The following is an 18,590-nucleotide window of genomic DNA, read 5'->3' on the forward strand; positions in this document are numbered from 1 at the left end:
AATGAAACCACTTCAGTGAAAGTGGTTTAGCAGTGAAATTTGGTATCCACAGATGGTGAGAAAAGTATTACTTGCACTCTAGCAACGCTTACAACAGATAGGGATGGTCCAGTGGTACAGTGAAAGTGGTACAGTGGTACAGTGAAAGACAGCCAGCAAGCATCACTCCAGGGGAACTTAAGGATGCAAGCAAGCGTCCAGTGATGATTAGAAGAGAGATATAATCCAAATCTATGCAGTGTTTATATCTATAATTTAAATTCCCTTTTATAAATAAACAAAATACCAAATATACTCTGCTGCCCTTCAAGACAACCAATTACAAGTTTCTTGTAGACTTCACAGAATGTAAATTAACATGGATTAGCACCTGAATACTGATATTTCATTATTTCTACTTTTGTGGATATAAAAATATCCTCACTACCATGTGATTGAAAGCCAAGGATGTCATGTTTTGCCCCAAAGGGCCCCAGGAGTTGGAGGCATTTGCATTAATGTCAGTGCTAAATGTCTGAGGAAAGTCTGGTGCTCGGACTGGGTGAAAAGTGCAGGACATTAAAATATTTTAAAGTTGGAGGGGCTGGCAGGGCAACAGAGCAGAAATGCAACATGCTGCCAAAAAGACGGAGTTTTGTTATTTATTATTTGTAGCATGCCATCCTTGTCTGCAATATTTTCTAGACAAATAAAGGCTACAAAGCCTATTCAATCTAAATTAGACAATACATAAAGGGATGACCAGAAACGGGAAGAGATACAGAAAAAGGTTAGGAGGAGAACCTTGCAGTCACATTCTGTTTCTCATTTCCCATTTTCTCTCATTCACCTGCTTTTGCTGGCACAGCATTTAGGGCAACAGCACAAAGAGGGGTTCAATGTGTTTAGTGGCCCTGGCCCCCAGGACAGCAGAAGGGGGCAGATCCAAAGGTTTTTATAGAGGATGCTATCAGAGCTGACAGATTAGGGTGGTCTACAGAAAGAATACACTTCACCTTCTACAGCCGATAAACAGAAGTTTTTCTTCTGTTTTTTTTTTTTGTTCTGAAACAAAAAAAAAAAAGGCGCAAAACATGGAATGACAGAATATCTTTATTTTAGCATTTTTTTGTTGATGGAAGACACAAGAGATTGTTAAGAAATCTAAACACATGAAGATAGTACAAACTAATCATCAGGAGCGGATTTAAGAATAAAGGCCCACATCGCAAATTAACTTCATGGCTGAGACTCCATTAAGAGTCCCTGAAGGCCCTAGAAGAGAGGTACCAGTTAGCATTTGTTGACCTTGGCCGCCATTAAATCTGCCCTGATGGTCTCAGAAATGGCATTGACATTTAAAGACTTCATAACAAGGCAGAGAAACTTTAATGTTATTTCACAGCTACAATATGTTTGCAGGGGGGGAAATTCTCATTAATGTCATTGAATACGAGTGGGGTTTGTTCATTCCTTTAGAAGGAGGAGGTTATATTAGGTAGAAGATTGAATTCCAGTTTCACACGCCTTTGAAGGCTCCTCAATGCTTTGCAAGGTCTAATCCTAAAGAAAAATTAACTACTGGGAGTCAGAAGCTAGCCAGAAATTTTTAAGTAATTTGTATTTTTCCATTAATGCTTTAACTCAAGACTACATTTGGATATAGGTTGCAGGGAAAATAGCCTGACTATTGTATTTATGAAGGATCATACGACCACAACATTCCATGACAAACCTGTAAGATGCTGGTCAGGTAAAAGGAAAAAGTAAAGAAAAAAAATCTAAATACTCGCCTAGTACCTTGAGTCTAAAGACTCACAAGCATGAGGAATTAGGCAATTTTACAAGCTGAGCTTAAGGAAGATATTACCTACGGGACGCATGGAAACCGTGGCGGACCATGATGGAACAGCTGTGCTTTCCCCTCTGTGGAGCTCTTCCACACTTGCTGTATGGTATTTAAAGCTACAACTTCCTTTAACTGAGGCTTAAACAAACAAACAAACTCAGACAGCTCCTTGCAGCATACTGCAAGACTTGATCAGACTAATAATAAGACTTGATCAGATGTGAAACTCTTGCATGGAAACCAAAAGATATTAAAACAACAGCTCAAATAATCTTTATAAAGGTTGAAAAAGGAAGACAGGTGGGGAGTTCTAAGAAATCTTTACTGCAATCCCAGTAATTTTTGCTCAGGGATTCGGAGCAAAGCTTAAACAAACATCCAGCCCTTAAAACTTCCGACAAACAGACAAACAGCACGCCAGCTTTATGCATGCAGCATTAGGATCTCTGCAAATTGTTCCTGAACACCGCTTGTGTGCTCTGCAGCGTTAATAGGCAGCACTGGTAGAGGAGACGCGTTCAACCACTGATTCCAGCACACGGGGCTTTGTCTGGCAAGGGCTGAGCTAGTAGCGGATCAGACCTTACAATCTCCACACAGGCAACGTCCCGACAGATTTCACTGGTAGGTTTGCATGCACAAAATATGTTTAAGAACCAGCCCCAAATCATTAGCTCGGGAAGTCTTGCGCTCAGAGGACAAAAGCTATGGTCCTTGCATACACTGGGAGAAATACAGTGGCGGTAAGGTTAACAGCGAAACGCCTACGGATGTCAGCAGGGTCAGAGTTTAATCCATAGCACCTGGCTTTACAGTTCACAGCTGAAGTACATTTGAATGCAGGGAAAAAAGAGACAATCAATTAAAATTGCTCTTGATGGTATTTTGTGCGCGTTTCCCTCTGGATTTTCATCTTGGGGGTTTCTTTAGTTTGGGAGAAACAGGGAAAGGAACATGCAAGTTCAGTGTGTGGGGCAGGGAGCCTGAAGGAAGTCAAGAACACACAGAAGCAGCAACCAAAAGACAAGTACAGGGATTTAAAGTTGTTTCAAGATGAAGGAAGTGTTTCAAAATGGGCAAATGAGAGACTACCACACACAAGGACACCTTAAAGAGTGTCAAGGGCATTAGCGACCTAGCTGACACACTCATTAAGGTATATACATCCTAAACCTGGAACTCGGTCAACACCACGCACTGGTGATGTATGGGTCTCATCTGAATAAAGCTTGGTTTGGGGTTTGCAGATCTATCCACAGAATAAGCACTTGCTCTTGTCACTGGAATAAGGAGAATATATTACAAATAAGCTCAGGTATGCTATCGGGGCAACAGAAAAGCCATTTTAAGAATGACTATTTCAAATGATAAGACTATTTGAAGTGCATTACTAGTGATTAAGGAGCTATTCTTTCCAAGAATCCATAAGAATTTATCAAGAATGTAAAAAGGTAAAGATTATAAAGTAAATTAGTAGGATATATTGAAGTCTATCTTTTTTTTTTTTCCTTTAAATCGTATAATCCTTTATTAAAATCTCTACCATAAATAACCTAATATCAGTCATTACAAGGTGCCCAGTTAATGATTCGGCAACTGTCTCTGTCAGTACCTAAGACAGATGCAGCGGATAACTCAGAAGGTAAGCTGACCATTTTTCAAGAAAGAAATAAAGCACCATTTTCTGTAGTAATTATGTATAGCTATGATTGCCACACTGCACTGAATAAAGCAAGTGGTCTCAAGTCAAAGGAACAATATGTGAATGACAGTCACAAGCCTGCATTTTTCCTGTAAAAATCTACCGAACTCAATATACTGAACAGGTGTAGCAAAACAAAAATAAAAATAGGATCACATCACACAAAAAAATGAATCTATAGCTGCTAGCTGACAGCAGAGGAACACCTCCTATGTTTCTGCTGCCTTTAATTCTTTTTTTCTCTCCTTTGTTAAGAGGGTGTGAGCTGGGATGCCAGGTGCACAAAAAACCTGCATTCAAAGTGGCATGTGAGCATTTGCTGGCACTTAGCTATAAGTGTATATTTTGCATTCATAAACATGCCACCCTTCTCTCCAGCTACACAAATATTGTAGATAATCTCTAACAAATGCTTCCATTTCAGATCAGCAAACTGGTTTTACACTGGCTGATAAGGCAGTCATTAATAATACAGTGCTCCAAGAAAACCGAAGTGAGGCGTCTCTGCATTTAGTCTTGGAAGTCACTGTGAGCAGAATGCCCATTAAGCCCAAACAGTAGCTACACATGGCAATGCAATAGCTGACCACTAAAATTAAGCAAACATGTTTGCTTTCAGAAACAAAACTACACCAGACCTGTTTGCACTACAGAAAAATGCCACTATACTAATCTTGACAGCACCGGCTCTAACTATTAACATTCAATGTGCTGCCAACATTATAAAAACGAAAAATCACAATCTTGTGGCTTCAATTTTTTACTTCTGCCCTTTATTTTACTGAAGAATCAGTAGTTCAAGACCTAGATAAATATTTCAAAAACTATACTATTTGTGAGCAGAGCGGGTCACTACCATTTCCCAGTGCATTTGGAGTTCATGTGAAATAAGGGCAGAAGAGTGATGAGCTGCATTTTTAACACGGGCATACACAGAATAGTTGTCTAGCTGATAGGGAATGCGTAATGCAACATCTGCACAGTACGCCTTGCCAAAGCCCCATCCCAAATAAATGTAGTGCATTCTCCCTAGTGCAATTAACTCTCATACTCTGGCAGGTTTTGCTAGAAGATCATCAAGGTAGATTACCTTCCAGCATATGAACTAAATACTTACAGGTGTTATATCATCAGTTATTACTTACAAACTTCTGCATTTAACAAGACATCCAGGCAAATGAATGATCTAATTTATGAATTATTTATAAGAATTTCACAGCATGCTCCTGGCGTCATCCATGGCCTTTTCCAGGTCATATGACACCAATTAGAGCTGAATTTTAAATTATTCAATAACCTGAACTCTCTTGTCATTTAACATATAGATATCAATGCAGTAAACAAGTTAAGTCTAATGGGCCCTGGAGGTTTGCGTTCCTCCGCCCATCAGCAGCAGAGGCTGTATGCTACTGCTGGAATAGAAAATAATAGAATGCAGCAGTCAAAAACATTTGCAAGGTTTTAATAAGTTATTTTGGCTCCCTTAGGGATTTTAGTATAACTTACAAGCACTGAATCTAAAACATATTAAAGTCCTTAGCTATGTGCTTTTAAAACAAAATTAGGACATAGCAGAAGAGCAAGTCTGACACTAACCCTAATTTAGGCCCTTAATTTGAAATTTAGTGGAAATTATGGAGTAAGCAAGATTTACTATACACAACTCATTACCTTCAGGCTCTCCTACAGTATAGCCAAAAATAGCCCCTCTCCCAACACATCTGCACCTGTCTGTAAAGATAAGGCTATACACAGGGAAATGGAAATGTTAATTTAACAGCTATCAGTTGGCAGGTATACCTTGTACTCCTTAGCAATTGGACCTCCACCATTCTTCGGTCCTAAAAACACTGTGGTGATCTCTGCTAGAAACACACCTGAAATTGGGTATCAGCTTCAAGATGTAGAACTGCGGAGGAAAGATTTAAGGACCTGTGTGACACATTATAAAAAAAAGAGAGGAGATAGCCTCCAAAGCACAAACGTAATAGAAGACAATTTAAAACCATTGTCTTCCATGATGACTACAAGAAGTTGTCAATGGCAAAGGTAACCAAGATGAACAGCACAATCAGATAACTCATTCCACTTCAGTCTGCAAGAAATGCAGAGCAACCATGCCAGATCCTGGCTCCAAATCAGTTGCCCTCAGATATCTTATGAGCCTGTGAGCATGGCTGTAAGACTGAAAGTAAGCATGCAGACCCTCTTACCTACTGCTTATCTAACCTAAAGAAGACCAAGATGCATGCCTGAAAACTTCTGAGACTGGCTGCAGCTCAACACAGGCTAGCACCAACTGTATTATTTTTTATTATCCATGCCTCAGCTTTCTGAACACTGCTGCATTAAACCCTAGACATGCTCCCACAGACAGCTCCTTGCAGTCCCCTGTATTGGAGAATCCAGTGACCCCACTCATCCACACACAATTTCCTTTACACTCTCACTGTTCAGCAAGGATTCAAAAAATTCCTGAGCAGTGTACATCTGCACGAGGAAAAGATGGAAAGGGGAATGTTTGATTTATCCTTTTAAACACTAGCAAGAAGTTCTCAAGCTGCTGCTGTCAAGATGAATGCCAAAAACCACAACGATGTTGAGAAAACATCATGCCAAATGCATGACAGCACACCTATCCAAATTATCTAGCTACATTAGGAAGAATAAGGATTTAGATAAAAGAACAAAGCACTGGGTATCTGCTCCCCGGTCTTAGCATGGGAAGGGGCTGCAAGAAAGCATTTATATATATATATACTTTTATATAAATATATGTGTGCGTATGTGTATGTTTGTGTTTAAAATTTTTTAAGAAAAATAGCAGAGAGGGAGGGAAAAAAAGACAACTGCTTAATCTCACAGCACACATTTTAAGAACATACAAAAATAGCTATAAGGGATTTTATTTTGGTTAGCAGCCAGAAGATTTAGTTTCATTCCTACACTGGGCAGCATTTGATTATTTCACATTAAGGTTAGTAACACGTTGGATGATAAGAAGGAAGTTCATATTGGTTTTCATTAAAGAGTAATATCCACCATGTATTTGGTCCTTCAAGGTAACTTTTTCAAAGTTATTTTAAAAAGAAAACAGTTTTTTACTTGGAATCACAAGTTTAGCATATCAGCAACTACACATGTTCCCAGCTACTGCCAGTCTCTTTAGAATTCAATCAACATTTGCTCCAAAGTCATGCTTTCATAGCTCCAGACACAAGACAAAAGGGCAAATATACTGTGACCCTTCTAAATAGCCCTGATTACTGTGATCAAACAGAAACCAGATACTTATGTGGATAAGAAGGCGTAGAGTTTGATGTGTGAAGATTACCGCAGGAGTAGACATTGAATCAGCATTTGCCAACATGTACCTCGCCATGACAGCCAATATCACCTTTCCCCTATATTTACAGTAGGAATAACTGTGGTACCCATTGGCCAGTGATGAATTTTAAGTGCCAGCCACTGTTCACTCAGAAAGATTACCAGCCAGTTTTACTTCCTTCAGAAGTTGTGTGTCTCCTACAGAGTCCCCGGGTACGGACACAGCCTTTAAAATTTGCTGCGTGAACAAAGAAAAAAGATGGAAGACATTTAAGAATTGAAAGCATACGCAGAAGTAGCAACAGCATTTTGGGGAAAAACATACAACTTGAAAGTTATTTACATAATACAGAAAAAATCCCACACAGGCAAAAACAGAGGATCTCTTGACTTTAAAAGAGCGGAAAGGTGTGCCCAAGTGAGATAGTTCTGTCAGGAGTGTCCTTGCAATACAAGCCAGCCAGCATTTAGATTCTGCTAATGATCCCATCTCTGGGAAATAATTCATAAAAAGTAAACAGTAATTTTCATGTGCCTGCCCTTTTGATCTTACATTTGTAGGGAGTATCCTGAGGCTAGCTGTGGGCGCCCCCGTGGCTCTGGCTGATTGACCTCTAATCTGCCCCTAAAGTAACGATCATGCCAAGGAATGACAACAAGAGTTGCATGTAAGCAGACATTTCAGTGCAATCCCATTAAAGACAGGCTGACTCACTTCATCTTTTCAAAGTAGTAGTTGCACTTAGAAGAAATAAAAAGCTTTTTAGAAGGCCTTTTCATTTTATAATGATGCCGTACCTCAGAACAAAGACTGGAACAAGACCCCCACCAAAATCCAACTAGTACATCACTTCATATTAACTGGCCAGAAGCTAGTGCAAGACAGAAAAAAAGGCAGCCCTGTGACTTGGTGTTAAATAGTTTCGATAGTCAAAAATTAACAAAGTCCTTGAGACAAGTCAGAACCACTGGAACTTCACCTCTCCACATTTCAATAAAAGTGTATATGCCACGTATCAGGAAAGTTCTCTAAAGGCGTAGACACTGACTGCTCACTGTCTCCTCTGCTTTGAGACAACAGCTTGCACGCGTTAACCCCACACCATCCCGCAGTGAACACAAGACGGCATATATCAGGTAGCTTATGTCTCTGTCACTAGGAATGAAACTAAGAGGTAAAATGGCCAGTCCACAGCCGCTGACATGCAGAAACTTGCTGTCATTGCCAAGGTGACTAAACTACCAGGAACAACTTCTTTAAACAAGGGAGTGGGGAAACTACAAGTTAGCCTGCCAGAGTACACAGAAATGGAAGCACAGACTATTTCTATTTTATAGTGACACTGAGAAAAGGTGTATATTCTCAGCACACTCAACTGAAGAATGCAATATATGGATGGATGAACTAGTAGACAGGTAACTTTGGAGGTGCTGCCAAGGGGCTTAAAAGGCTAAGAGTCTTCTCTGGATGGTGACAGAGCTCCATCGTGGGCAGACGTTACACATATATTATGCTTCCAGTTCCTGCTTCAGTCTTTCCGTAGTTTATACACCTGTTTAATGAGAGAGCTGTCAGATTCTCTTGCATTAACAAGCACTCCATTTCTATTGGAAGGCAACATCTCAGTTTGCAATTATACACTAATATATAGTTACATATTCCTATAGTCATATAGAAGGTCCATGGAAGTGCAAAGGGCACTCTGCAAATGGAAAGGACATGGACATTTTTGACTAAGAACTTGTGTATCCAGAAGTTTTGTGCAAAATACAACGATCCCCTGTAGAAGGTCCCCCCAAGCTGATGCACAGCATGATACCTCAATCTGTTACCTAATTTGAGTCTCTGCATCGGACAGGTGTGCCCTGAGACCTCTGAGCAACAGAGGCAAACTGTCTCACTTGAGTCTGGGAGGTTGGGCTCTCTGTACATGAAAGTTCATCATCCTCTTGGCATACAGGCTGTGATTTCAGCGAGAAGTGAAATGTTTTCTATTTGGCAGACTTGCAATATCTCAAACAGATACATACGTTGACTAATGAAAAACTGCAGGAGAAGTTGAATCAAGGAACAGGAGCAGGCACAGAACAAACAGCAATCTCGCATTCCCTGGTGGTAAGCCGGTTGTTTCCTTTTGTAGCCCACCATGCCTCAGAATAGTCTCAACACATTTGAAACACTAAGTAGGATGTCCTAGAAGACTTTCCTTCTGTGGCTGAGATTCCTTAAGAGCTGAGGACATTCTGCTGTGGGTTTAGTACTGCTGCAGGTAGACAGCTGACAACAGCAAATGACCTCTGATATATCAAGCTACAAAGATCAACTTCCTCTTGACCAGTGGAAATGATCTTTTATAGTCCTGCTTGACGCCGTAAAGTATAGCAATGGTATCACAGTTATTATTTGCATAAAATGGTCCTAGATGTGGTGTAGAGCAGTTTGACAGTCCATCCTGATGGGTTTCAGCTGCAGAATATTGATATAAAGGCTCTACTATCGTTACCATAGGCCATTAGGTTGTCTGAATGGACATCCATCACTACCAGCTTGTGTGAAGGAGAACATTAAGTTAAAAGGGCATGACCAAGCATAAATTGAGAGGCCTTCCACTACTCCAGGACAGCAGTGACCTTGTGAGGCAATCGCCTTTATTCTGAGATACTGCAGTCTGGACAGACAGACCAAATAAAAGCCATCCAGAGGTTTACTAGAGGTAGTTTAGTACAGAAAAGCTCATAACTGTCACTATTTTCAACAGCCTGAATGAAAATCCTTGCAGAAAGCTGGCATTTGCCATAAGCACAGAAAAATACGCAGAAGAACTAAACATTTTCAGAGACTTACATTAATAGTTAACAAAACGCTATGCCCTGCTTGCAAGTCTTAAGGACAGGAGATAGGGAAGGACTGTTTCCAACTCTGAACCTCTTAGTACCATCTCTGCAAGTTAAAATGGAGATGTAGAACTTCTTTTGCTATAGAACAATAACTTTATTGTGCTGTGCCAACCTAAGAGCACCAGCCCTACAGCTATGAACAAATGTTATGTACCTCTTCTGCTCTCTTTCTAACCAGCACCCTAACATTTGTCCATCTTCAAAGTTTGTGTGGTTTTTCTAAGGGAACTTATTTTCACAGGGAAAACTGTAGAAAGTTTATATTTTTGTATTTCACTTTTGCTTGTTTATCATTCCCCCATTTCTGAACTCAATCTGTATAATCATCTGCACAAATGATGAAAGCAGAAAACAGCCTGTGATGACAAGAAGTATTGATTTTGGAAGTTGTGGCAAAATTCTAATGCAGAGTGGAAGGTTCCTAGGCCACTCCTTTGGATAGAGTTGGTTAATAAATGTATTCTGAATATCAAGCTTAAGCCTTCCTTATTCCATCTGAAAGAGCTGCACTTCAGCTCTTCTTCTGAAACTCCGGATTCAACAAAGAATAGCAAAGCTTTGAGGCTGAAAATCTCTAAAACCACTCACTGCCAACTTTGATGGGAGCAGAATTAGGTCAACAGTAAAATTCTCTCCCTCCAGAAACAGAGTTGAACCATCCAGTTGAACACAAAGAAATTTTCACTGTGTGTTTCTACATCTGTAAAATCCTTTGGGATTTGCAAATAGTAAGAAGTTTTGTTTACAAATACTGTTGTAAAGCACAAAGCTCTATCCTACTGGAGAAGCCAAAAAGAGATTGAGCCTCCCTCATAGTTAAATATTAAATGACTGCATCTTTTCAAGTGTCACAAGCTTAATGGGAGAAAAGAAGATATGAAGTTGCAAGTATTCAGAAGAACTGAGTGAACAAAATAGATGAAGGGCCAAGAGTAAAGAAAAGAAGAAAGCCAAATCACATCGGTTCAGTCAGGTATTTAAAATGGGTTTTCTTTAATTAGCTAAATGATAATACAAATTAAAACTGAATTTCTTGTTCACAATATATTCATTGGAGAGGAGGGGATGCAGCTGGCTATTTCCAGAGGAGTTCAAGCTAAAACAGACTCAGTTTTGCAGGACTGAACAGGAGCCAGTTTCCATCCTTCTCAAAAGATCGAAAACCAACTTGGCAGCAGAGAGTCTGACTGCAAGCTCCATCTCAAAAATACTTATGAAGCAAGACAAACCTGTGGCGATTGTGCCTGAACTCATTAAAATCACTACAGATTATTTAAAGCCCTCACGCCTGACATTCGGGTCCTTTATCATGCTTCTAATGACTAGGAAAAGAAGCTCTAGACATAGGGCAGAAATTAGGGCTTTCAAACTGTAGCTGATCATTAAGTGACCACTTAAAGGAGTTTGGTGCCACATGATATTTTTGGCTTGAAATGTTAAATTAGGTTGATTGTAGAATTTCACTTTGTTTTTGAAATCTTTTCTTTCTGATGACAGAACTGTTGATGTTACAAACGCCCAAGTCCAGCTTTCAGTCTGGATAATGACCACAAGCAAAGTAATCAGATTTCTTGGATCTGTGTCTGTTTCATGATATAAGATTAATAGTTTCATGCTGATTTGCCATTTCCTAGAGTGGTGTTAAATTACAAATTTACGGGGGGAGATAGGGGGAATGTGTACTATATGAAACTCTCAGAAAAGGGTAAAACCAAAGCATGGTTATCATGAGATAAAACCATAAAACAATCACAGCCCTTAGGGGACCAGGAGCTCTGTGCAGCCTCTCATGTGTCAGATCATCATAGGGTGCCTGGTTATTTTATGATAAGATTATCTAATGTTAATCTCACCACTAGAATTGCCTGCAATAAAAATGTTACCAACTTTCTAATTTTAATTACTGGGTTCCTGAAGATAACTACTTCAATTCTGTCAAAAAAAAAAAAAAAAAAAAAAAAAAAAAAACACTCCCCATGGCTTCTCTGAAGCTGGGAGTACTTCAAATATCAAACTTGTGGATTGGATGACTTTCAATGTCTTTAATTCTGTGATTCTTAACTCCCTTCTTCCCTCCTATTTTCACCTAGGCTTCTATACACAGAACAGTATTACATCGATATATGATAACACAATTTCTTCTATTTCTTTCCACAAACCGCACCCAAAAAAATGTTTACCTAGTAACTCTAAACAAATCCATAATCCATCTATAAGTACATATTTTTACAACCATTCAGAAAGCAAAAAAATATTTCCTAACTCAAAATTGTCAGCATAATGACCTCAGGCTTAGCCAGCAGAAGTGGCAACCACCACTGTAGCACATTCAACAGCAGAAGTCCACAAAATGATTCCCCGGATGAGGTTTCTCTTGAGCAATCTCTTCAGGACCCACTACAAATTTACCAAAGAAAAAATCTCTGGTGTTAGATGCATCAACCAGTGTTACAACACACACACACCCCGTGCATTATACTTATACCTGCAAAGCTTTTTTAGCAAATCTCTTTCTCCCACTAGTCAGTGCACAGTAGCAGACGACTGCAGACCCATACAAGCTATTTATCATCATAACACTCCAATTGCTGACAAGAAATTTCAAAAGGAGGTATTCTGCAAAAACCTTTAGGGAAATGGCTTGCAGGGGCAGCAGGGGGTGGGGTTCCTCCAGAACAAAAATGAACTGCGACATTAAATAGATGAAAAAACCTGAAGCAGAACCCAGCCAGTTCCAAGAACCTCCCTTTGTTATCTCACAAAGAGTGATCTGCTCCAAAACCCCACTCCCATCAGAGATCCCAGTTAACTCATTTATAGTCCAGTTTAGGTCATTCCTTTTACATTTTTAATCAAACCTCATTTTAATCCAACTAAGGATGTTGTGTTACAACAGAGGGATACAGAGGGAATCTCTTACAAGACTTGTAACATTGTAAAAAAATTTAAAAAATTATGTCCTAATCACTCTGTCATTGGGTATTTTCACACCATTGTAGTTTTCTGTAAACAAAACTAGAGAATAAAAACAGTTGAAGGCAATTTTAAGAATCGATTTCTCATGTTACTCACTAGCATGGTACAATTCGCTTATACATCAGTTATTTTCTATATGCATACATAATCTATTGCCTGCATTTCTCCTGTGCTTTTAGCATAAAAATGGTTAGAGAAAAGTCGAGATGTGTATTTCTCCTGAGTTCACCTGTTCCTGCTGTTTGTTTCTCACCTGAAGTCATAATCCTGTCTTTGACATCATAATCATTTGCACAGCCACCAATTGAGATGTCACAAACAGAGGATTATGGCCAGGTGGGGAATAAGCAGCAGGAGCAGATGAACTCTTAAGAAACAAAAATCTTGTTTTCATGCAAATGTCCTTCATAACAGAGAACAAAAGAACAAAGGAAGAAAAATACAATGGAGAGAAAATACTAGAAGCAGGATTGTTTCTAAATGCATGATCTCCCTGAAGTTTCCTCAGAGGAGTCAGCTGCTGATTAACAACTGCATAAATCATTACAAAAATAAAACAAAACTTGACATCTGATGATTGAAACCCCACCCCAACCCCACATACACATAGTTTTCTACTCAACAGGAAATCAGCAGAAATACTAGGCACTTGGAAAGAGCTTGTAACCTTTAGAGGTATTTATAAACATTATGCCTGAATATTCCTGGCAGTAACTAGGCACTAATATCCTTGTTCTACTGATGAAGACATCAGGGTAAAAAAAATGCAAGGGGACACTCTCAATCCTGGTCACAACTGGACTGGGCACCACAGTACAAAAAGGACATTAAACTGTTGGAGAGCGTCCAGAGGAGGGCGACGAAGATGGTGAAGGGCCTAGAGGGGAAGACGTATGAGGAGCGGCTGAGGTCACTGGGCCTGTTCAGCCTGGAGAAGAGGAGGCTGAGGGGGGACCTCATCGCAGTCTACAACTTCCTCGCGAGGGGGAGTGGAGAGGCAGGTGACCTGTTCTCCGTTATCACCAGTGACAGGACCCGTGGGAACGGTGTTAAGCTGAGGCAGGGGAGGTTTAGGCTGGACATCAGGAAGAGGTTCTTTACTGAGAGGGTGGTTGCACACTGGAACAGGCTCCCCAGGGAAGCAGACACTGCACCAAGGCTGTCTGAATTTAAGAAGAGATTGGACTGTGCACTTAGTCAAATGGTCTAAAATTTTGGGCAGACCTGTGCAGTGCCAGGAGTTGGACTTGATGATCCTTATGGGTCCCTTCCAACTCGGGATGTTCTATGATTCTATGACAAACATTAAAAAATTCAAAGCTGAAGTGGCCCAGGCTTCAGAGTACACAAATCCCATAGATTTCTATTCTTCCAGTCCTATAGGAGGCTGTTACAGAAGGGCTTCTCTGGGTTCCAAAGGGTTAAGAGAATTATGAACTTTTTTTAAAAAATCATTCATAATTAATCTCTCTAAAATGGATTCTAGCTATCAATCTGAATGCCGATATTCAGTCACTAACATTAACAAAAAATAATTTAAAATATAAATAAAACTGCAATCCAGATCCAAAACAACAGAACCTTACACATAAAGAGAAATCCAACCGGTTACACTGATACTTCTTAAAATATAATGTTGCAGCAAAAAGCATCTACCAGAAATTCTTCTGGATCCATTTCTAGCATCTTCTTTCATTCAGCTTTGGCTATGCAGTGCTAAATTGTAAATTGGCTAAATGGCCATGTTCTTGGCACTGCTGCTATATCCATACCAACAAAATCAGTGTTTCTCCACCACCAGAATTAATAAATATAAGAAATCCATTTCTGGGAACAGTCAAAAAAACATGGTGCTCCATATACTTGTGTTCTGCCACAGTATTGTCTGTGATGATGCTGAACGTATGCCATTAAATGTGACAGCACAGATAGCCTACAGCTCAAACAATTCCATCATCTGCCTGTATTCCAGTTCCCATAGTCTTCTGGACGTATCCTGTCCGGACCTTGTCACAGCACAGCAGATGTGGCAGCTCATTTCCACAGCAGTAAAGCAGGGGAGGAACCTTAGTATAAAAATTGTATCTTCTGTCCCTTTATTTTCCCGTCTCCTATCTACGGTGCTAAAGTATCCAGAGTATTTCAAGTTTATTTAAATTGTCCTAAAAGCCACCCTGAAAATAAACATGCCATTTGACAAAGGAGTTAATTCAGTTGAAAAACTTCTTGGCTTTGCCAGTAATCACCTTGTGCTGTGAAAGTAACCCCCGCCTTTCCTCCAAATCTGAGACAAATACAAGCACAGTTAAAAACAACATTCTAGCTTTTAAACACTAACAGGCATGAGAGCAGACTGCTAACAACGCATAATAGTCTGGATATCTGTACAGCACAATTACATTTGGAAAAAAAAAACTAAGTACTATGTATGACATTTATTCATGACTTCAAGTAAATGAGTTGCTGAGTAACTCGAGGCTAACCTACGATTTTGCAGTTTGATGGACAAACACCTAAACATCCAAACTAGACATTAACCGAACTGTAATTGCTCTCAAGTTGTATTTAGCTTTGAAATCTGCTGCTTCCTTTTCAGACATCAAAAATGTTTGGCTGCCCTAAACCACACTAATTTTCCGAGGCATACCAGTCCAGTTTAATAAAAGATACTATGTCTACCCAGAAATCTTGTCCTGCATTTGCTTTTACAACTACGCTCTATTTCTTAAAATAGAAGCCTTATTCATCCAAGATGCGTTTCTGAGCATCTGCTTTAAACCTGTTGTTTTCAGATTTCAGTAGGTAAAAAAAGTTTTGTTCTTGTACAAGTTTACGCGTTATGTGTTAATAATTCTGTATTCAGAAAGCAGGTATGGATATTTAAGAATAATCAAAAGAAAATTGCTTCATAGAAAATATATTTAAATTTCCCTCTTTTTTTTTAATATATATATATATATAAAGGCTGACAGCTTGCTAGTATAACCACTCTGAATGTACAAACAGATGTTTAACTGTTTTCATGTCATACTGGCGGCAGTTACCATGCTCTCAAAACTTCTTCTATTCACACTGGATGCAACAGACATACAAGAACATGGTTCAGTTAATAGCAGGTAGCAAGCATCTTGCAAGACACAGTTTTATCTCACTATGCTGAAGCTTCTCATCTAATAGGAAAACACTGATACTTTTAACTTTCATTTTTCTAAGAATTTTCAAATCTGTACTGAAAGCAGTTCTATCATTTTGGAAAGAGGAGCATTGTGTTTGTATTGAATCTTCATTTTTAGATGGAGGGAACACAGGCTGGAATCAATTCCACAGTAAATATACATCCAAAACCTGTATTTCCTTAACACCTTCGTAAGGTGAGCAGCATCCATGCTGACAATTACCCACTGAGAATACCGAGAGACAGCCTTTAGATAACATACTGCAGCAACATATAATGGATACTCTAGGAAAAGGCTGATAGAAAAATGCCAGTTAAAATATTTCAACACCAAGAAGACAGTAAACTAAGAATGCAAAACCTCCCGTTAGAAACATAAGCCACCAACTACATCATCCTTTGCACAAGGTTCAAAGAAAAATAGAAGATGCAAGAACATACTTGTGAACCAAGGCCAGCAGGCCAGCCCACCATACCTGCACATAGTCCAAAGTATCACCATTTCACACTTGGCTACTGGTTTCTGTTGTTGAAGGGAAAAGTCTGCTAGGTAACAGCATAACCGGTGTGCCTCCCAGCCAAAAATCCTCACTATTATAAAACTGATTGCTAAGCAGAGCTTTAAATAAAGTTTGGAAGTGAAATGCTCTCAAATGTTAGCCTGTGATTTCTGAAATTAGAGGTCAACTCTATTACCCCTTGATGCTTGACTTCTAAAATTCCTTAAAATATGGCACTTGCTTCCTATTTTCAGGAACGTACCTCATGCAGTCAAGCACATGAAGTCAATAAAGGTGTCTCTTCGTCTGCGATCTGAAGCTTTATTTTTCTCACTTATAAATTACAACTGGTTTTAGCATTGGCAATCTCTGCACACATTTGAAATGTACTTCCATTTTCCACGTTGCAGAGCTATATGGCTTAGTAAATACATGCAATTTAGGTTCAAAACCATAGCTCCAGGCACTACACATTGAGAATTTTATATTACTGAAAATTAATGCCTTTTTTGCATATGCTTGAGCAATAAATTAAAAAGCTATGTCTTATATGTATCAATTGGGATTTTCTTAGCCTTCATTTTTAAAAAGAATCACGCACAGAGTTGCATTTCAGTTTTTTCTCTTGGCTTTTAATAAGAGAATATGAATTTATTTCAATTCAACTAACTAGAACTCTAGGAGTCTCGTATTTTGTATTGAAATTTGTATGTGTTCAACTGCATCAATAACAACCTCTGAATTCAATTCTCTGACAGAAAAAAATTGGCACCTGCTTGTACTGTACTCACAGCAGTACCCAAGTCACACAAAGTAATAGTCATAATTTCTTTTAGCACAGGAAACTACAGCCCCTTATCAGAGTTGGGTGGAAAATAAATGAGTTTATGATAACTGCTGGAAGGGGGGCAACAAGGGCTAAATAACGCTTTGAAGCTGGTCTCTCTTGAAGAGCTCGATTCCAGCCTGAATTCTCCATCCTCCCATGCATACGCAGAATGGAAATCCTTCCCTCCTGGCACAGCCTACTCAATACAGCAGGAGGCTAAGGAGGTACGCAGGATTTTCTTAGGTCACACGATGATGGAACTGCTGTCTACATTCAGAAGAGGTGACTAAAACTGGGCTTTTCCTTTGGAGTTTATCTTTCAGGCCTCTTGACTGTTCTTGCCTTACCTCAGCTTGCTACCAGAATCATCCCTGCAGTTACTTTCACCCCATCTGTGATGAACAGCAAAATATCATAAAACAGGCGGGTTCTGCCTGATATTCAACCACCGGGCCTGCTTAGCAGCTAGAATTTAGCATTTACTCACCCTGGCTCTTACCCAGGTGTATGTTCTGACAGACTTACTATTTGGCTAGCTACAGTGATGCACATACACACCTATTGATTCCCCAGCCTTTACTCGTGGATTCCTGCCATTATTTGGAGCTATCCCATCTCTCACTTGAATTTTGTCCTAGGCATTTGGTTTGTGTTTCACAATGAGTCCTGCCTGACTTAGCTGAACTAAAGGCCATTCCCATTTCAGCATCACCCAATACTATTCAACTTTATTCTTCCTGGTTAAAAGCCTCTCACATATTTTAACTTCTCTGCAGTTGTTACTCCTAACATCCCATAGGTCCACATCTACCACCACTACCTTCAAAACAGGTGCAGCCCCATAGCTGTTTGTGACCCAAACCTTCAGACGAGCCAAGGATAATCTGGCTCAAAGGTTTGTTGAGGAACATAAAAGCTGCCACAGCAAGTCAGAGCAAACACTGGCCCAGCCGCGGAGCTGGTCTCGAGCCCACCACCACCTCAGATGAGGAACCGCTCTTGGTGCTGAGGTACCACTACCCAGCGCACTGCCTGCAGTCCCCGCATTCACCAACAGCTTTGTTGTGACCCAAAACGGGCCTGCCTGAAGGCTTACAAATACCACATCTTTATATAAATGAAGAGAGGAATAAAGCTATGAAAACCCAGACCCGGTGCCTTGGGACTCTGGAGAACTGGCTACGTTTCCTGCCCAGATGACAGACTGCACATAGGACCTTATGCAAGTCATTTATTCTCATCGGATCGATTTTTTAGACAAAACTACAACTATTACTGAATGCTTATTGAAGGTACATAAGAAATAGAGCAAGGGTTTTACTTTCTGCTTGCTAATGCAACCTCACAGCTTCTGT

At 39.7% G+C, this 18,590-nt stretch overlaps 1 protein-coding gene across 5 annotated transcripts in view; it reads right to left on the reverse strand.

The window, feature by feature from the left end:
- KIAA1328 (KIAA1328 ortholog) overlaps nucleotides 1-18,590 on the reverse strand; it is a 176,990-nt gene that overhangs the window by 63,891 nt on the left and 94,509 nt on the right. The gene's annotated exons all lie outside the window — the stretch shown is intronic.

The sequence above is a fragment of the Cygnus atratus genome, chromosome Z (assembly GCF_013377495.2).
Source record: "Cygnus atratus isolate AKBS03 ecotype Queensland, Australia chromosome Z, CAtr_DNAZoo_HiC_assembly, whole genome shotgun sequence".
NCBI classification, from domain to species: domain Eukaryota; kingdom Metazoa; phylum Chordata; class Aves; order Anseriformes; family Anatidae; genus Cygnus; species Cygnus atratus.